Source organism: Pinus tabuliformis, chromosome 5_2 (genome assembly GCF_031772625.1).
Source record: "Pinus tabuliformis cultivar Carrire ecotype Pingquan chromosome 5_2, CPIR1, whole genome shotgun sequence".
Lineage (NCBI taxonomy): Eukaryota > Viridiplantae > Streptophyta > Pinopsida > Pinales > Pinaceae > Pinus > Pinus tabuliformis.
This window is the reverse complement of record NC_142306.1, coordinates 897,975,343-897,991,464: the sequence shown is the minus strand read 5'-3', so window position 1 is coordinate 897,991,464 and position 16,122 is coordinate 897,975,343.

The window sequence follows — 16,122 nt, the reverse complement described above, 5'->3', positions numbered from 1 at the left end:
CCAATTAAATCTGAGAGGGCATAGTCCCCATTATGGATGGCAGAATGGAAACAAGCGGCAGGCAGGAGGCCTGGAAGATGCGCCTGTTCCTCCACGTCCAGATATTCCAGCATGTGAGACAGAAAAGAGCCTGCCTTGTGGAACTTTGATCGCCCCACCAAGAAAAAGCATCCTGGACAGAGGAGAAAAAACAGTGAGGAAAACCAAAATGCACAGAGAGATCATACCAGATTGCTTGGGAGGCGGGACATTGGAAAAACATGTGGGAGTTGGATTCAATCGCCTGTAGGCAGAGTTGACATCTGCCAGGACCGTGCCAACCTTTTCTCTGTAATACATCCCAGGAGAGGTTCTTATCATTGAAGAGAAGCCAAGAGAATAGGATGGTTTTGAGGGGGCAAGGGGCCTTCCAGAACTTAAACGGAAAAACAACGGGAGAGGGAGGGAGATCGGCGATTAAGACAGAGTAAATTTTCCGGACAGAGATGGGATGGATGGTGGAGTCAGTGGACCAAATGAGAGAGTCTTTTGTGCCTAGTTGTAAAATCCCGTGGTGGGAGAAGCGGGAAGAGAAGGAAAGCCATAGGGGACGGAGGAGGGGAGGGATGGCCAGCTGAAGGTCGGTTTTCCATATTGGTTGAAGAGAGGACCAGGAGTCTATGAGAGAGTTCCAGGTAAAGAAACCTCTAGAATGAAAGAAAGAGAGTAAAGAGTGGGGAATCATGGATTCCAGATTGTATAGAGTTGGATCTATACCAATAAGGACACTGGAGCCCGAGAAAAGAGTCCACTTGAGGTACTTCCTGAAGAAAGGTTGGATCTTTTTGAAGCTGTTCCAAATGGGGGATCCATTTCGGATTCCAAGCGAAGATCTGTTGAACCAGTAAACCAAGGGGCGGCCCTTAAGATACTTTTGTCTTATTAAGGTGCTCCACGGACCGTTCCCAAAAAAGCCCCTGTGAAGAGATTTGCATATGAGCGCCTTGCCAAAAAGGTGCATATCGAGGAGACCCCAGCCCCCCTTCTCCTTTGGACGAGAAATAGAGCCCATCTTTACCAAATGAATTTTAGAGGGGGAAGATCGACCACTCCACAAAAAGATGGCAGCTATGGATTTCATTTGTTTGATAACAGATAAAGGGAGGAGAAAAAGGTGGCTCCAGTACACCGAGAGTTGAGAGAGGACTGTTTGAACCAAGATGTATCTGCCTGCAAGAGACAGAAAGCGCATTTCCCAACGAGAAATCTTGTGGAAGAAGCGGTCCACCAGCCAGGCCCAATCCATACTATGATACCCCTTTGCTTTTAGACGGAAGCCCAGGTAGGTGAAGCCGTCCTTTATGAGGGCTAGATTGATTCCAAAACGGGCAGCAATCCACCGAGCCATATCAGGATTTGAATCGTTATGATAAAGCACGGATTTTCCACAGTTGATCGAAAGGCCTGAAGCAGCCTGGAATTTTCTGAAAAGCATATAGAGGCAGATCCAGGAAGGTTTGCAAAGCATGGCAAAAAGAAGGATATCATCGACAAAGAAATTATGGGAGAGGGAAATATCTCTGCAAATACGAACCGGCTTGCATCTACCCTCGTCCACAGCATGATTGATTTGCGAGCTGAGGCAGTTCATTACCAAAATAAAAAGGAGCGGGGAGAGAGGGCATCCCTGACGGAGCCCTCTCTCAGCGTGGAAGAAGGTGGAAGGAATACCATTTATAATTACTGAGAACTGGACAGATTCCACGCACGCCATGATCCAACTGATAGCCATAGGCCTTAAGCCGATTTTAGCTAGAAGAATTTTGAGAAAACTCCAGTCGACACAATCAAAGGCCTTTTTAAGGTCAATTTTAAGAGCAGCGGCATTAATATTCTTGGAGCAAATAGAATGGAGGCACTCCTGTGCCATAGCAACGGCATCCATGATAAGCCGGTCCTTGAGGAAGGCGTGCTGTTCTTTAGATATAAAAGAGTTAAGAACTTTCTTCAGTCTGTCTGCTATAATTTTGGAGATGATCTTATATAGGGAATTGCACAAAGAAATCGGCCTATAATCTCCAAAAGAGGTAGGTTTTTCACACTTTGGAATTAAGGCAATAAAGGTAGCGGAGAGAGCGCTGTTGATACTGCCAGAATGACGGGACGCATCAACCATGCTGAGGAGATCTTTTTTGAAGAGATCGAAGAAATGGGAGAAAAATTCCACCGGCCAGCCATCAGGACCGGGGCTCTTGTCTTTGCTAAAGGTCTTAATGGTTGCCGAAAGTTCTTCCTCCGTGACGGGCCTGTAAAAAACATCATTGGCATCATCATCGAACATGACCGGAAGATATTCGACCGCCCAGAGAGAATCGTTTAGTTCAAATCTTAAAAATGGCATGAAACCAAAATCTAAATTATATTCATGGGATGATTTAGACTAACTAGTTGTCTCAGTCTATGTTGATGAGGCAAGCAAAGCAGTGTTAATGTACACTAATAGAGATAAAGGCTAGTGTCAAGCAACTATTAGGAGATAGAAACCCAAGGCTCGAGCAATCCTCTCCAACACGTATAACTCCTAGTACTGAAATTAAAAAAAAAATCTCAAACTAAAAAATAAAATAAAAAGATGAAATTACAAATTTTTGAGGTCAACTTGTTTCATAAGTGAATAAATACAAATAAAAAAGATCAAATCGGAAATTATTGGGGTCAATTTTTTTGTAGCTAAATAAAGAGGACGAAACAAAATATACATTTGAATTTCAAATCTACTGAATTCTTACTTGGGGGGCTCACTACCTCGGCTTGTTGCAGCTAACGTTATTTCTTGGGAACAAAAACTATCATTCAAATTCAGAGATGCACAAGTACAAAATAACAAGGAAAGACAAGAAAAAGATCATCGAGAGAAATAAAATGATATTATTGAATGCCATTAATTTTTTCTTCTTACGCAGGAGCTAATCCAAATATATGAGATATGTCGTGGATAAAAAGGTCAAATTTAAAACATTAAGCGTTATGCTCGTCCCACAAAATTCAGATCGATCGCGGTCGCATTGAAAAAATATCAAATGCTACAATTCCAATAAGGTTAATGGTTGCTTAACATGTAGATAAACTAGCATTTGCATCAGATGTTGCAAAGAAAACGCCGTAAGGCATAAATTGAAGAACACAAATACAACAAAAGAATACTTTGATAAAGAATAAAAATATATTGAACGCTCAAATCAATGCCCCATTAACTGGAACCACTTAGTAGACATATCTATCAACATTAGGATTATACACAATGATCAAGAAATTTCCCATATACAAACAACACCTTCCACAACAACCTTTTGTCACATCCACATTTTAAAAAATGCCTTGGAACGTGATTGGAATCTCCCATATTGCCTTTTTCATTATGTAGATAAATCTTCCATATTGCTATTTTCATCATGAATATTGTTAGTTCATTGTTGTAAAGTGTTAGTGTGTTAAATTCAATACTATAAGTTTGACAAGCGAAAAACATTCTTCAATTAGCATAATATGCATTATTCTCTCACCGTGTATTTTTCAGTCAAAGAGCACAAGTAACATATTAACATGTATTTTCCCTTCATTATTTTCATCACAGAGCCAAGAAATCTATGCCTTATCTATAAAGTAACAAAAACATTTTGGAATAAGTTTCATATTTCAAACTAGTGTCTAACCTATAAAGTAACAAAAACTTTTTGAAATAAATTTAATATTTTAAGCAATTGACTAACCTAATTTAATAATTGAAAAATTCTCAAAGATGAATTATACTCCATAATAAGAGAGCCAACATTGAAGCCCATACTTTCACTAAAACCAAAAGAAACACAACCACTTGTTAAAAAGAAATTCAAGTAATAATAATAAAACAAAAATAATAAACATTAAAGTAGAAAATGGTATTTCTGTAGCAGTATCAGTTGATACTTCTCGTCTAACTCTTTGGCTTTGCTTTAAGTATCTTTTCCTAAGGTATAACCTTTTGATAGCATTGTTGTAACCACTTTTACTGCTTGGTCAACAAAATGGAACAAACTAAAACAAAAATAATAAACATTAAAGTATAAAATGGTATTTCTGCAGCAGTGTCCATCACTTGATACTTCTCGTCTAACTCTTTGGCTTTGCTTTAAGTATCTTTTCCTAAGGTATAACCTTTTGATAGCATTGTTGTAACCACTTTCACTGCCTGGTCAGCAAAATGGAACAAAAAATCTCAGTTGCTTATCAAGGACTTCAAACTGTCCAATAACATGTTAATATCCTCAGAATATCATAGGCTAATTGAGAAAATCATTTTTTAGTATAAGAAGTATGACTTTCTAAATTTTGATGTAATATCTAAATTTTACTTTTCTCCATTGGTAAGGTAGGTGGCCTTTTTAAGCTACTTCTATTCTACAAAACTACATGAATAAGTAGAATTTGAAGGGTAGGATCTTCCTTCTTTGCAAATAGTTAAGTAGAATTTAAAGGGTAGGATCTTCCTTCTTTGCAAATAGTTATTTACAGACAATTTGTAAAGCAAGATTACATTTAAGACTTTTTCTTACAAAACAGTCAAAATAAATGAAATTTGTTTTTCATTATTTTCCTTTCCTTTCACAACTAAAATCTTATTCTAGGTTACTCTCAATATCCTTGACCAAAATGGCCTTTGAGGTAATCTACATGATCCAATCTTGATCTTGGAACTATACAACAGGAAAAAAGTACTGTCGTTTACCCATGAATGGTATTCATTTATCAAAGACCTCAAAACAAAATTGAAAGATCAGACATTTAAACACATATACAGAGACCATAAAATTGATTTGATATAAGAACGACTATGGCAGGGTAAGCAAGGTCTAGATCTAAGTGTAGTATGAATGCTATTTTGAGGAAACAGATTTCTTCTTAAATTTATTTGAACATTGTTCCTCCACATATAAAAATAAATAAAAAATATAAAAGAGTAAAAATAAGTAAATGAAAATACTCCTAATGCGTTGCCCTCTTCATGAAATTTTATCATTTGCTTTTCCCACTGATTAACTGCCTCCTATGATCCTCCCCATGGCACTATATACACCTCCTGATTTAGGATTGTTGCTCCCTGGTTCAAAAAACCACAAAAACATCAGAAACCTACAATTTTTTTCACTTTTTGTATTTTTACCAGAAAACAAAAACTATATTCAGAATGCCATGTCAATCTGAATGTGACTATCAGTAAAGTTACATCTTGAATTCCATCTCTTTATAGCAAATTCAAATCCCAACCCAAATCCACTTGTAACAAAATCACAGTAGAGAATTTACCCTTTAAACCTTATAATTGCAAACACTGATAAACTAAGAAAACCATGCTTACACTAAGAAGGATAGCAGCTTCTAAAGCATGGGGCTCCTTGATAGTCACTAAAGCAACTTGTGTCCACTGCCCCGTCCTATCACCACCCAAAAAATATAATCAGGCACTGGTTTTGGCCGGTTAAGGTCTGCTGTTACACAAACCTTAAGTATGTATATCAATGCAAATCCTCTAGTGTTATCCAGTTTTATCAGGAAAAATACACACCAGGGCTACTGCCTGGCTTGATATTTCCTGAGTCATTGATGTCAAGTCTTACTACATCCAACAAGTTTTCCATGAATCACTTCTCTAATTTTGATAACACAAAAATAATATTGTGACTGCGCTCTATTTCTCAACCAATTCTTAATAGAACACTTCTCTGAAACTCTGATAAAACATAAATTGACAACTATTATGCTCAATAGATATTGCAACACAAAAATAATATTGTGACTGCACTCTATTTCTCAAGATATTCTTAATAGAACATTTCTTTGCAACTCTGATAATACACAAGTTGACAACTATTATGCTCAAAAGATATTGCAGAAATTGGAAATCAACACTTTTACATAAAACTCAGTCAAGAAATCCAACACCCACCTCTCTAATTTTACGTTCTTTACTATGCCACAGTATGAGAAAAACTGCTTAACGTCCTTAACTGTTGCTTTGGTAGACAAATTACAGACCTGGACTGTGTAACCATCTGTAATGGCCATTGACAACACTTGGAAGTATCTGTTATGCTATGATTCACAATCTTCTTCTCAAAATTTTAAGTGAATAGCAAACACACGGATATGATATATATACTGTGACACTAAATAGTAACCAAAGGAAGATTGATTAAATTAACATTAGTTGTTTTATTTGTTATCAAAAGTTTTGATTCAATGCAGTATTGGGCCTCCAAATCTTTTTTTTCCTCAATCGAAGTGTATCCATCGATCACTGTGCAATCTTTGCAGATGCGTTGTTGAATGTCATCGTTCAAAATGAAAAGTGCAAAGCATCACAGCATCATAGTGAGCTGCTTTTTTTGCAGCGTCTGATAGGGAAATGGATAAATATTATTTATATTGGTTGGCGATAAGAGGGAAATTATGAAATTGTGTGTTTAGAATACGGTTGTGTTTTGATAGATGAATCCATAGAGGCGATATTTGCACCGTAACGATGTTTTATTTTCCTTGTTTCTTAAATTTCATTTCCATAACATATATTTGAAACCAATTTATCTAATAAATTTCATTTACACTACCTAAATAATTTAAAGAGAATCCTTAATCTATGTGATCTTGCCATTTGAACCATCCTTATTTATGTAATTTGAAAATCATTTTACGGGGAATGAGGTTGAATTAGCATGTTTGGTTAATCGAGATGATGAGGTTGAAGCGGATTTTGTGAGGGAATAACATGAATTAACCTGTTTGGTTAATGGGGAAGAAAGGATTGAAAGAGATCTTGTTGGGGACGAGCTTGAATCACCCTGTTTGGTTAATGGGGAAGAAAGTATTGAAAGAGATCTTGTGGAGGACAAGCTTGAATCCCCCAGTTTGGTTAACGGGAAAGAAAGTATTGAAAGGGATCTTGTGGGGGACAATCTTGAATCACCCTGTTCCATTAATAAAGATGGAGCTGAAAGGAATTTTGTGGGAAGCAATGAATTGGAGCAGAGATCACCTCTGGTTGCGGAGGTTCAGGAGATCAATTCACCAGAGGTAATGAAAGGGAACGATGAGAAGTATGTGCAGTGTTCGTCAAGTGGAGATTTTTTGAAGAATAACGAATCGGAGCAGGGATCAGAGCCGGTTGCTGAGCCCCGAGAGATCAATTCAAATGGACAGAATCTAGCCTGTGATTCTTAGTTCCAGTGTTTAATTGATAAAATCCGTGAGTTTGAATCTGAGAGAATTTCAGTGGAGCAACAGAAGCTGGAATTGCCAGCGTTAGATGGTAAAATTGAAGAAATAGAGTCTTTGATGAGTGAGGACAACAAGCCAGAGCAGAATAGTGAATCTAGATGCCAGAACTTGGAAAATGAGGACGATGCATGTGGCCATATAATAGATGAGGAGAAGCAATCTGAACCTGCAAACAAGGGGTAGAATGATGAAACTGAAATGGACTGTTTGCCAAATGGGGACAGTAAGCTGGAACCTTGTTTTCATTTAAATGATGACAATGAGCTTGAATCAGGGTGTTTTGATAATGAGGATAATGGTATTCTCACTGAAGACACGGATGGACAACAGGTTGATGAGGTGCATCATGGGAAAGATGAAATATATGATCCAGAGTCAAGTGACTGCAATGTGTCTAACAATGGTGGGTCTTCTGACGTGGTAGATAAAAATTCTAGAGGCTACAATCACACAGTGCAACCAGACATGCAAGAGGGTGTTGTTGTTAGTGCCTCTGATTTGGTATCTACAGGTGTTCTTGCTGGTTCAAAAGGTCTATTTACTCCTATTTCAGAGAATGAGCAAAAGCTTGAAGCAGAGGTCACTAAGAAGAAGCTTCCGTGCTTAGTGAAAATACCAATGCACTTGGACAACAAAATTAGAACTCAAATTTGACTTGCGCAACTACATTTGGATGAGAAAACCCAAATCAAGGACTTCATCAAAGCAGCCATACAGATGAAGCAGGTAACATGCTTATATATCTTCGCAAGTCTTTTAATTGAATATTCTTTGCTGTTTTGAGCATCTAGTACATCTGCTTTAGTCTTTTGAAAATTGTTTCTTCTTCTTACTCTGCTATATTTCATATGGGCTTTTGTGTAGTCCAACAAAGAACAAATGATAGAGAGGTTGAGAGCTGCAAGGCAGGAAGAGAGGGCATTTCGTGAGGCAATCAAGTCCATCGAGAAAAACTTTGGTGCCTTGAACTCTGATTTGAGGCAATTGCAAGATGAATGAATGATGCAGATTCTGTTCGGCAAGAAGCCTATGAAGCATTGAAGGATCTAAAAAAACAAGAGTATGAGTGGGTAAGAAAATCACACTCTTTCACATTAGTTGACTAAACTTTGTAAGATAGTGTTAACTACTGTCAGACTTTTTTTTTCTACTCATTTTTATTGTTGTGCAAAAAACAAATCAGATCATAACAAAATTCATCATTTGTATATTCTTTCTCTTGGTTATAATGGAAAATTATGTCCACGCTATATCGAAATGTATGAATTTTGAAAGTCCCACTGTCGTGTTCTTTTACCTATTGAAATCAGGTTATATATTCAATGTATTTCTGCCAGTTCTGACCAACGTATATCAAAATTTGAAACTGCTAGGAATCTTGATGATAGGTGTAGGCTTTTGAAGAATTAATGGTGATGGCTGTTCTAATGGCCTCCAATAATCTTTGAATAGTTGACATAGTTTTGGCTATTCTTGAAGAAGTTAACAAATATCTCCATGTTTAGAGGTTTTTAGGTTTGGTTGGGCTGCCATTTATTTAGGGAAATGGCTCAAGCTAACTGTCATGAGCATGGCATCTATAACAAAGGGCATTGCAACGTTTTTATTTTCATTCCAATTGTCTTTTATGATAGGCTCCATCATTTATCATATTATACACTGTGCACATTTATCATATAATACACTGATTTATGTGCAAAATAAGAGTTGGAGAGTTTCTAGTCCTGAACATTGAAAACATGGTAGCCATTTATATCAAGGTCATTGGTAATATCTTGAGGTGCCAAATTTATTGTAAGGTTAACATGTAGCTTGGTCATCTAATACTGGCATCCTCATTTATTTCTTTTTGGCAGTTAATAATTTAATGGCCTTTCAGTTTATGGTCACCCCCAAAACCACTAGATTTAAAGAGCAGATTGAGCCATTGGAGGTTGTACTTCATCTCTCTACATAATCATTACGAACACCCCTTCCGATTAAAGGGGGGGTTGATAGACACCTAATCCTTAAGAATTTGGTAATTTGTAAATATTTAAAATAGGGGAAATCTGAACAGTTAGAATAGGAAGAGACATAGCACCTAGGAAGACAAAACCAAAGGTCATGAAATCTTGTATATATGAATGTTTGAGTAATGGAAAATCAATGTAACTTGGGGTTAATTTCTCTATCCAAGAGTTACAATAGAATTCTAACACTAACATGTGATTTCTAATTAAATAAATGTATATATGATTAGGGAAAATAAGAAATTCAAATAGTTCCTATATGAAATAGGAAATTCACATTCCATTATAATCTAGCAAGCAAAAGAAAAGGCTATACAATTTCAGGTAAGTGACACAAGTGGGTGACACAACTATAGTATGTAAGGCTTAAGTAGATCTACCATTTCCAATTTCCACTCTTTGAGGAAGTTGCTTCTTCTTCTTCTTTCTTCATTGATTCTTCTTTTTGGTGTGACCTTTGCATAAATTGTTTCACCAAAACATTACGAATAGGAAAGGCATGAGATTGCAGTCAAACTTTCTCAAACAGTAAAATTACAACATAGTACAGTAACACCTCCTTCACAATAAACACCGTAAGGTGGAAGACGAAAGTTTCTCATAATGGGAAAAACACTTCCACACATTAGGATCCTTACCGGTTAGTCTTTGAAAGTGGGAAAAAGACATCCACACTTTAGGATCCTTCCCAATTCTCTGAAAGTGGTCCCCAGATGTATGGACAATGTGAAAACATAGCATGATTAAAAAACATTGAAAATATGTCAAATGGTCCATCTTTACCTGTCTCATGGTCTATACATACTAAAAAAGTCAAAGCAATTAAAATTTCAAGAAACAATCTGCCTCCATTAGAAAAAATAGTTAGAAGGAAAAAAACCTGTGATGCTGCATTGTTACACTTTCACGAAGTCAGAGCAATTAAAAGTTCACGAAAAACCCTCTGTGTTCCTGCATTGCAACACCTTCATATACAGGAAAAAAGAAATAATGTTCCAATGACATGGGTTACTTGTCAAAAACCTCCTTGGTTTGGTGTTTTGGTTAAGGATCCGTATCCATGGGTAAAAAGTTCTGAGTTCCAATCCCCTCGGTGGTGCTGCATCATTACATCTACATGTACAGGGAAAAAGAAAATGGGGTTCTAGTGATGGCAAACACCTTAGTTTGATGTTATGGATCCATATCCACAGGTAAAAGGTTCTAAATTCATGAGTAATATAAGCCAATCCAATCAGTAGAAAGAGGATTGAAAAAGAAGGGACTTCCACTCTTTGAGGAAGTTGCTTCTTCTTCTTCTTCTTTCTTCACTGATTCTTCTTTTTGGCGTGACCTTTGCATAAACTGTTTCACCAAAACATTACAAATAGGAAAGGCATGAGATTGCAGTCAAGCTTTCTCAAACAGTAAAATTCCAATATAGTACAGTATCACCTCCTTCACAATCAACACAGTAAGGTGGAAGACAGAAGTTTCTCATAATGGGAAAAACACTTCCACACTTTAGGATCCTTCCCGGTTAGTCTCTGAAAGTGGGAAAAAGACATCCACACTTTAGGATCCTTCCCAATTCTCCGAAAGTGGTCCCTAGATGTATGGACAATGTGCAAACATAGCATGATTCAAAAACATTGGAAATATGTCAAATGGTCCATTTTTACCTGTCTCATGGTCTATACATACTAAAAAAGTCAAAGCAATTAAAATTTCAAGAAACAATCTGCCTCCATTAGAAAAAACAGTTAGAAGGAAAAAAAAAAACCTGTGATGCTGCATTGTTACACTTTCACGAAGTCATAGCAATTAAAAGTTCACGAAAAACCCTCTGTGTTGCTGCATTGCTACACCTTCATATACAGGAAAAAATAAATAATGTTCCGATGACATGGGTTACTTGTCAAACACCTCCTTGGTTTGGTGTTTTGGTTAAGGATCCGTATCCATGGGTAAAAAGTTCTGAGTTCCAATCCCCTCGGTGGTGCTGCATCATTACATCTACATGTACAGGAAAAAATAAAATGGGGTTCTAGTGATGTCAAACACCTTAGTTTGATGTTATGGATCCATATCCATAGGTAAAAGGTTCTGAATTCAGGAGTAATATAAGCCAATCCAATCAGTAGAAAGAGGATTGAAAAAAAAGGGATATCCACAGGTAAAAGGTTCGGAATTCAGAAGTAATATAAGCCAATCCAAATAGTAGAAAAAGGATTGAAAAAGAAGGGATTGATCTAGTAGCCTGAAAAGGCTTCACATAATGGTTGTTATTTGACACAATCTCAGCCCTCTCCTTAAACAACCCCCACATCCGAATAGAGGATTACAACCACAGTGCAATTCCTTAACACCTAGACATCAATGTGTCAACTACAAAAGGAATGTTTCTGAGTGAGTGATCAAGAGGTAAAGGAAACAATCTTTGGCTGGTTTGTTCAGTGTCCAAGTCGGCACAACAAAGAAAGAATCATATTAATCTCCACTATTGAACAATGTCTCAAAGGAATTTCTAAGAATTCTCCAATCTAAAAACAAATAAGTGTGAGAAAAGCTAACAGTGTTATAGAACAGACATATATGAGATTCCCTCTTAACTGTGAGTAAAACTGCTGCAAGACGCAAATATCAACCTTACTCATCAATCACATAGGACATTCTCAATGCTGCAACCTAGCAAAATTGCAAACAAGTTGAACGTCAGAATGTGGTTTAGCAGCAAGTTTAAGCGGTTGGAGAAGTGATGACCCAAATTTAAATCCTGGTAGCACATTCTCCGTGTTGGCACTGTTGTTTATGCATATAAGAAGCTAGATGCAAGTCCTCAAGGACTTTGATAGAATAGACAATTCTCAGTTGCAACTACTAGACAAAGGTAGGGCTGATTGTAAAGCAGATGTTGCATGGAGATTCATACTCTCTTCCATCCAAAAATCAGGACATTTGATGTTAAATTCCCAAAAAATATCAGCAAACAGTTTTTCAAACACCGTAGGCACACAGTTTGAGAAATTTTCCCCTGTTCCTATAGTCTGATTCTTCTAATTTTTGGTCAATTTTGCTCAAAATTTGGTAGATATTTGTTACAATTACATATTTGAGTTGTGTAAGCTGCATAATGCAGGTGTTCCAAGATTGTCTCAAGTGTTCAATCCATTTATGGAATCAATAATATATTTCAAACAATCGAAGATGGCAATCTCACTCACAATTGTATCGCTAGAGTCCAACCATAAAAGCTAAAATATTTGATGCTTCCATTTGGAGTTGATTACATCATTTAGATTTATTATGACCATAATCTAATGTGAGTGTCAAATGTGTAGGATGGAGAAAGTAGACGTTATGTGTATTCGCAACAGAGCCAAAATTCTGGGAACTGTAATTTGTGTGGGTGGAGCAATGGCTATGAGTTTCCATCAAGGTCCTAATTTAGCCCAACTCTGGCCTCTGTAGGGACAATCAACATCAGTTTCCAACACTAATACAGTACAGCTAGTGGAAACCATTCTACACGAGGGAGATTCACACAACCATATTAGAGGGTGTATTTACCTTATCTCAGTAGTGATAATGTTATCCACTACCATGATATTGCAGGTCTCCCTACCACCTTGCATATTAAATTGATACCTAATTATAACCCTTTTCTGTATTTAGAAGTTTCAGAGCTCCCCACCCAATCAAATGTATGATTATAATTTCATGTGCAGGTTGAGACATTGAAGAAGTTTCCAGCCACACTATCCCTTACATCAATTACTGCCATTCTAGGCTCCATCCAAAATGCTCTCCTAATAGCCATTCTTGACAGAGGCATCATTCCAACATCATGGATACTGGATAGGGCTGGGATTTTGACTGTGGTCGTTGCAGTAAGTCTACATACATGAATGATGTTCTTCCTCAATTTTCCCAGCCATGAATAACTTAAATTTTTGTTAGGTGGTTAAGCTGATTTGTGGAAGATTAATTCAATTTGGCAGGGAATCGTATTCAATGCAATGGAATTTCCATTACAGTTATGGTGTTTGCAGAAACAAGGGCCAGTATTCGTTACAGTATTCATCCCAGTGTCTACCGCGTGCTCAACAATTTTATCATCTATAGTTCTGGGAGACACGCTGCGTCTAGGAAGGTGTCTGTCATTCTGCCTACAGATTTACAAAATTAATTAACTGAAATGCTTGATTTTCCTGCATTAGAACAGTTTGATGGGCGTGATTCTTATATTCATTGGTCTCTACCTTTTTCTGTGGGGCAAAAGCCAAGACGATGCTACCCAGATCAAAATATCTTCTGACGAAGAAGCAGATATAGCCATAGAAACAGAAGGAGAAGAAAATCAGCACCCACCTCCTACTTCTGAAGTAGTGGATGTGAAAATACCTTTACTACACTAACATTCTTGTCATTTTGTTGAAAAATTGCAATGTTTGTAGTAAACACTTAGTCATTAACACAGTAGAACTACTTCTGAAGTAGTGGATGTGAAAACACCTTTACTACAATAACATTCTTGACATTTTGTTGAAAAATTGCAATGTTTGCAATAAACACTTAGTCATTAACATAGTAGAATCGCTGAGAATTCCAACACTATAACACTATTGTGTATTATTCTCGGCTATTCAATGCTAACAAGATTCACAGGTAATCTAGTTACCTGACAGATTAGACAAAAAATTATTGCACAGTTTGAAAAAAAAACAGTACATATAAACTATGAAAATGTACATTCTGAAATCTTCTTGAATCCTTACATTATCATTTGTATGATGTATAGTCAGTGAATGCTCACAACTCACCAGCTGCTGGTAAGTGGGAATTTGTAAAGCATTAACTACATTCTGAAATCTTTTTAACATTATCATTTGAATCATTTCTGATGGATGCTACTCACCACTTTATCAGGGTTCTACATGGATTAATTTCGATAAAGAGTTGGTTGCACCGATTTTGAATGGCGCCAGCAGGATCCTTTTCCACGAGCTGTATCCTCAAAATTTTGATTAATTTGATCTTTCACACAAAAGGTATGAATAAAATAGTGTGTTCTAAGAAACATCCGACAAAATAGTTCACCTGAAGGTGCTTGGCTCTACTGTAAGGGGTGTCTCCAATCGGGACCTTGTACAGAGCATGAAAAGGATCAATTTTCTCCTGTGTTTTCAGGAAGCCGATTGGCTTTGCCTGAGTAGAAGTAGGGAACGCGTTTTCCTGCTCATAGCACCGGCTAACGTGAGGGTTTCTGGAAGAAAATGGAGAAGACTCAGCTTCGATTGTCATTTCCTTTAGTTTTATAGTCTATTTCACCGAAATGTGCAAAAGGTTCCTGTGCTAGGAGTTCTATGCATAGTAAACGCTTGTTTGCCTAAACAATTTTAGCATCAGTAGTCGACCATTAGAAATCAAACACCTTATGCTCTGCTTTTCTAGACCAGAGAACATAAATTCCGAACTAAAATTCACAAAACTGTCTGAAATCTGTAACACCAAATAATATGAACTTAAACGCGTTCAGATTAGGGAATTTAAGGAATCTCCTAGAGTCTTCAGCTCAGAAAAATTCAGTGGATAAACACAAATTTTGAAAAATACCTGTGGTCATTTGGCTCCGAATTAAATTGAGATCTTTTGGAAATCTAGATCTGAGACGGATTCAGCAACGAATTTGTAACCATTAGACTAGTGCGCAAACCGTTTCAGCAACTAGTTTTCAGAGACAGATTCAACAACGAGTTTGTAACCATTAGACCAGTGCGCAAATCGTTTCAGCGTCTAATCTAATGGCTGAAACCTTTGCAATCGTCTAACATATAATCTTATGGCGTATAAAGATGACAGGTAGGTAGAGAGGGGAGTTGATTTCAAAGGGAAACGCCTTACGACGTAACTAGTAATCGATATTTTTGCTTGATATTTGCTAGCAAGTTTTGGGACAATGATCCATTCATTTCTTTGTTTGGAGAAAAGTTAACTAGTAATTGATGATTTTGCTTGCTATTTGCTAGCAAGTTTTGGGACAATGATCCATACATTTCTTTGTTTGGAGAAAAGTTAACTGGTAATCGATGTTTTTGCTTGCTATTTGCCAACAAGTTTTGGGACAATGATCCATACATTTCTTTGTTTGGAGAAAATTTGAAAGAAATATTGTTCTGATCTTCTGAGAAAATTTGAAAGAAATATTATTCTGATCTTCTGACATGGCTTTCACCAATCACTTTTAACTCTCTGAATTTTGGAAGTTTTCAACATCAGCATAAATGTATCTTAACCCTAAATTAAGTAAGCACTGATAGGAATTAAAAATTGAAGGTGTAAACAATGAGATCGCAATGCTTTTATGATATTTTAAGACAAGTAACATATGAAGGTTAAGATAGATTTAAGTTTATCCAACCTGTTCAGCTTTGTGCATGAATCTTATCTAAAATATCCACAACGATAGGAACCATCTTTCCTGGGGGATCCATTTGTTACAAGTCCTGTCGAGGTTCCCCTAAATATCACAATCTTGGTTAATATATAGACTGTTGCAAGGAATACTGAGATGTATTTTTTGTAAATTACTTCCTTTCAATGATGAATCCACTTTTATTTTCCACTTAAATGCTTGACTCTGTTTTAGCCTAAATCATATCAAAACCAGCAAGGAGAATATGGACTTCACTTGACGTTGGCACTGAAATCTGTCAGCAACAAGGATGAAATTGTAGAGATGACTGCTAGTGACTTTGATGTCGTTGTTTCAGTCGCAGACGATGCATAAGAAGTTAATTTCATAAAGTGTTCTGCAGTGAAAAATGCATGAAGAGGCCAA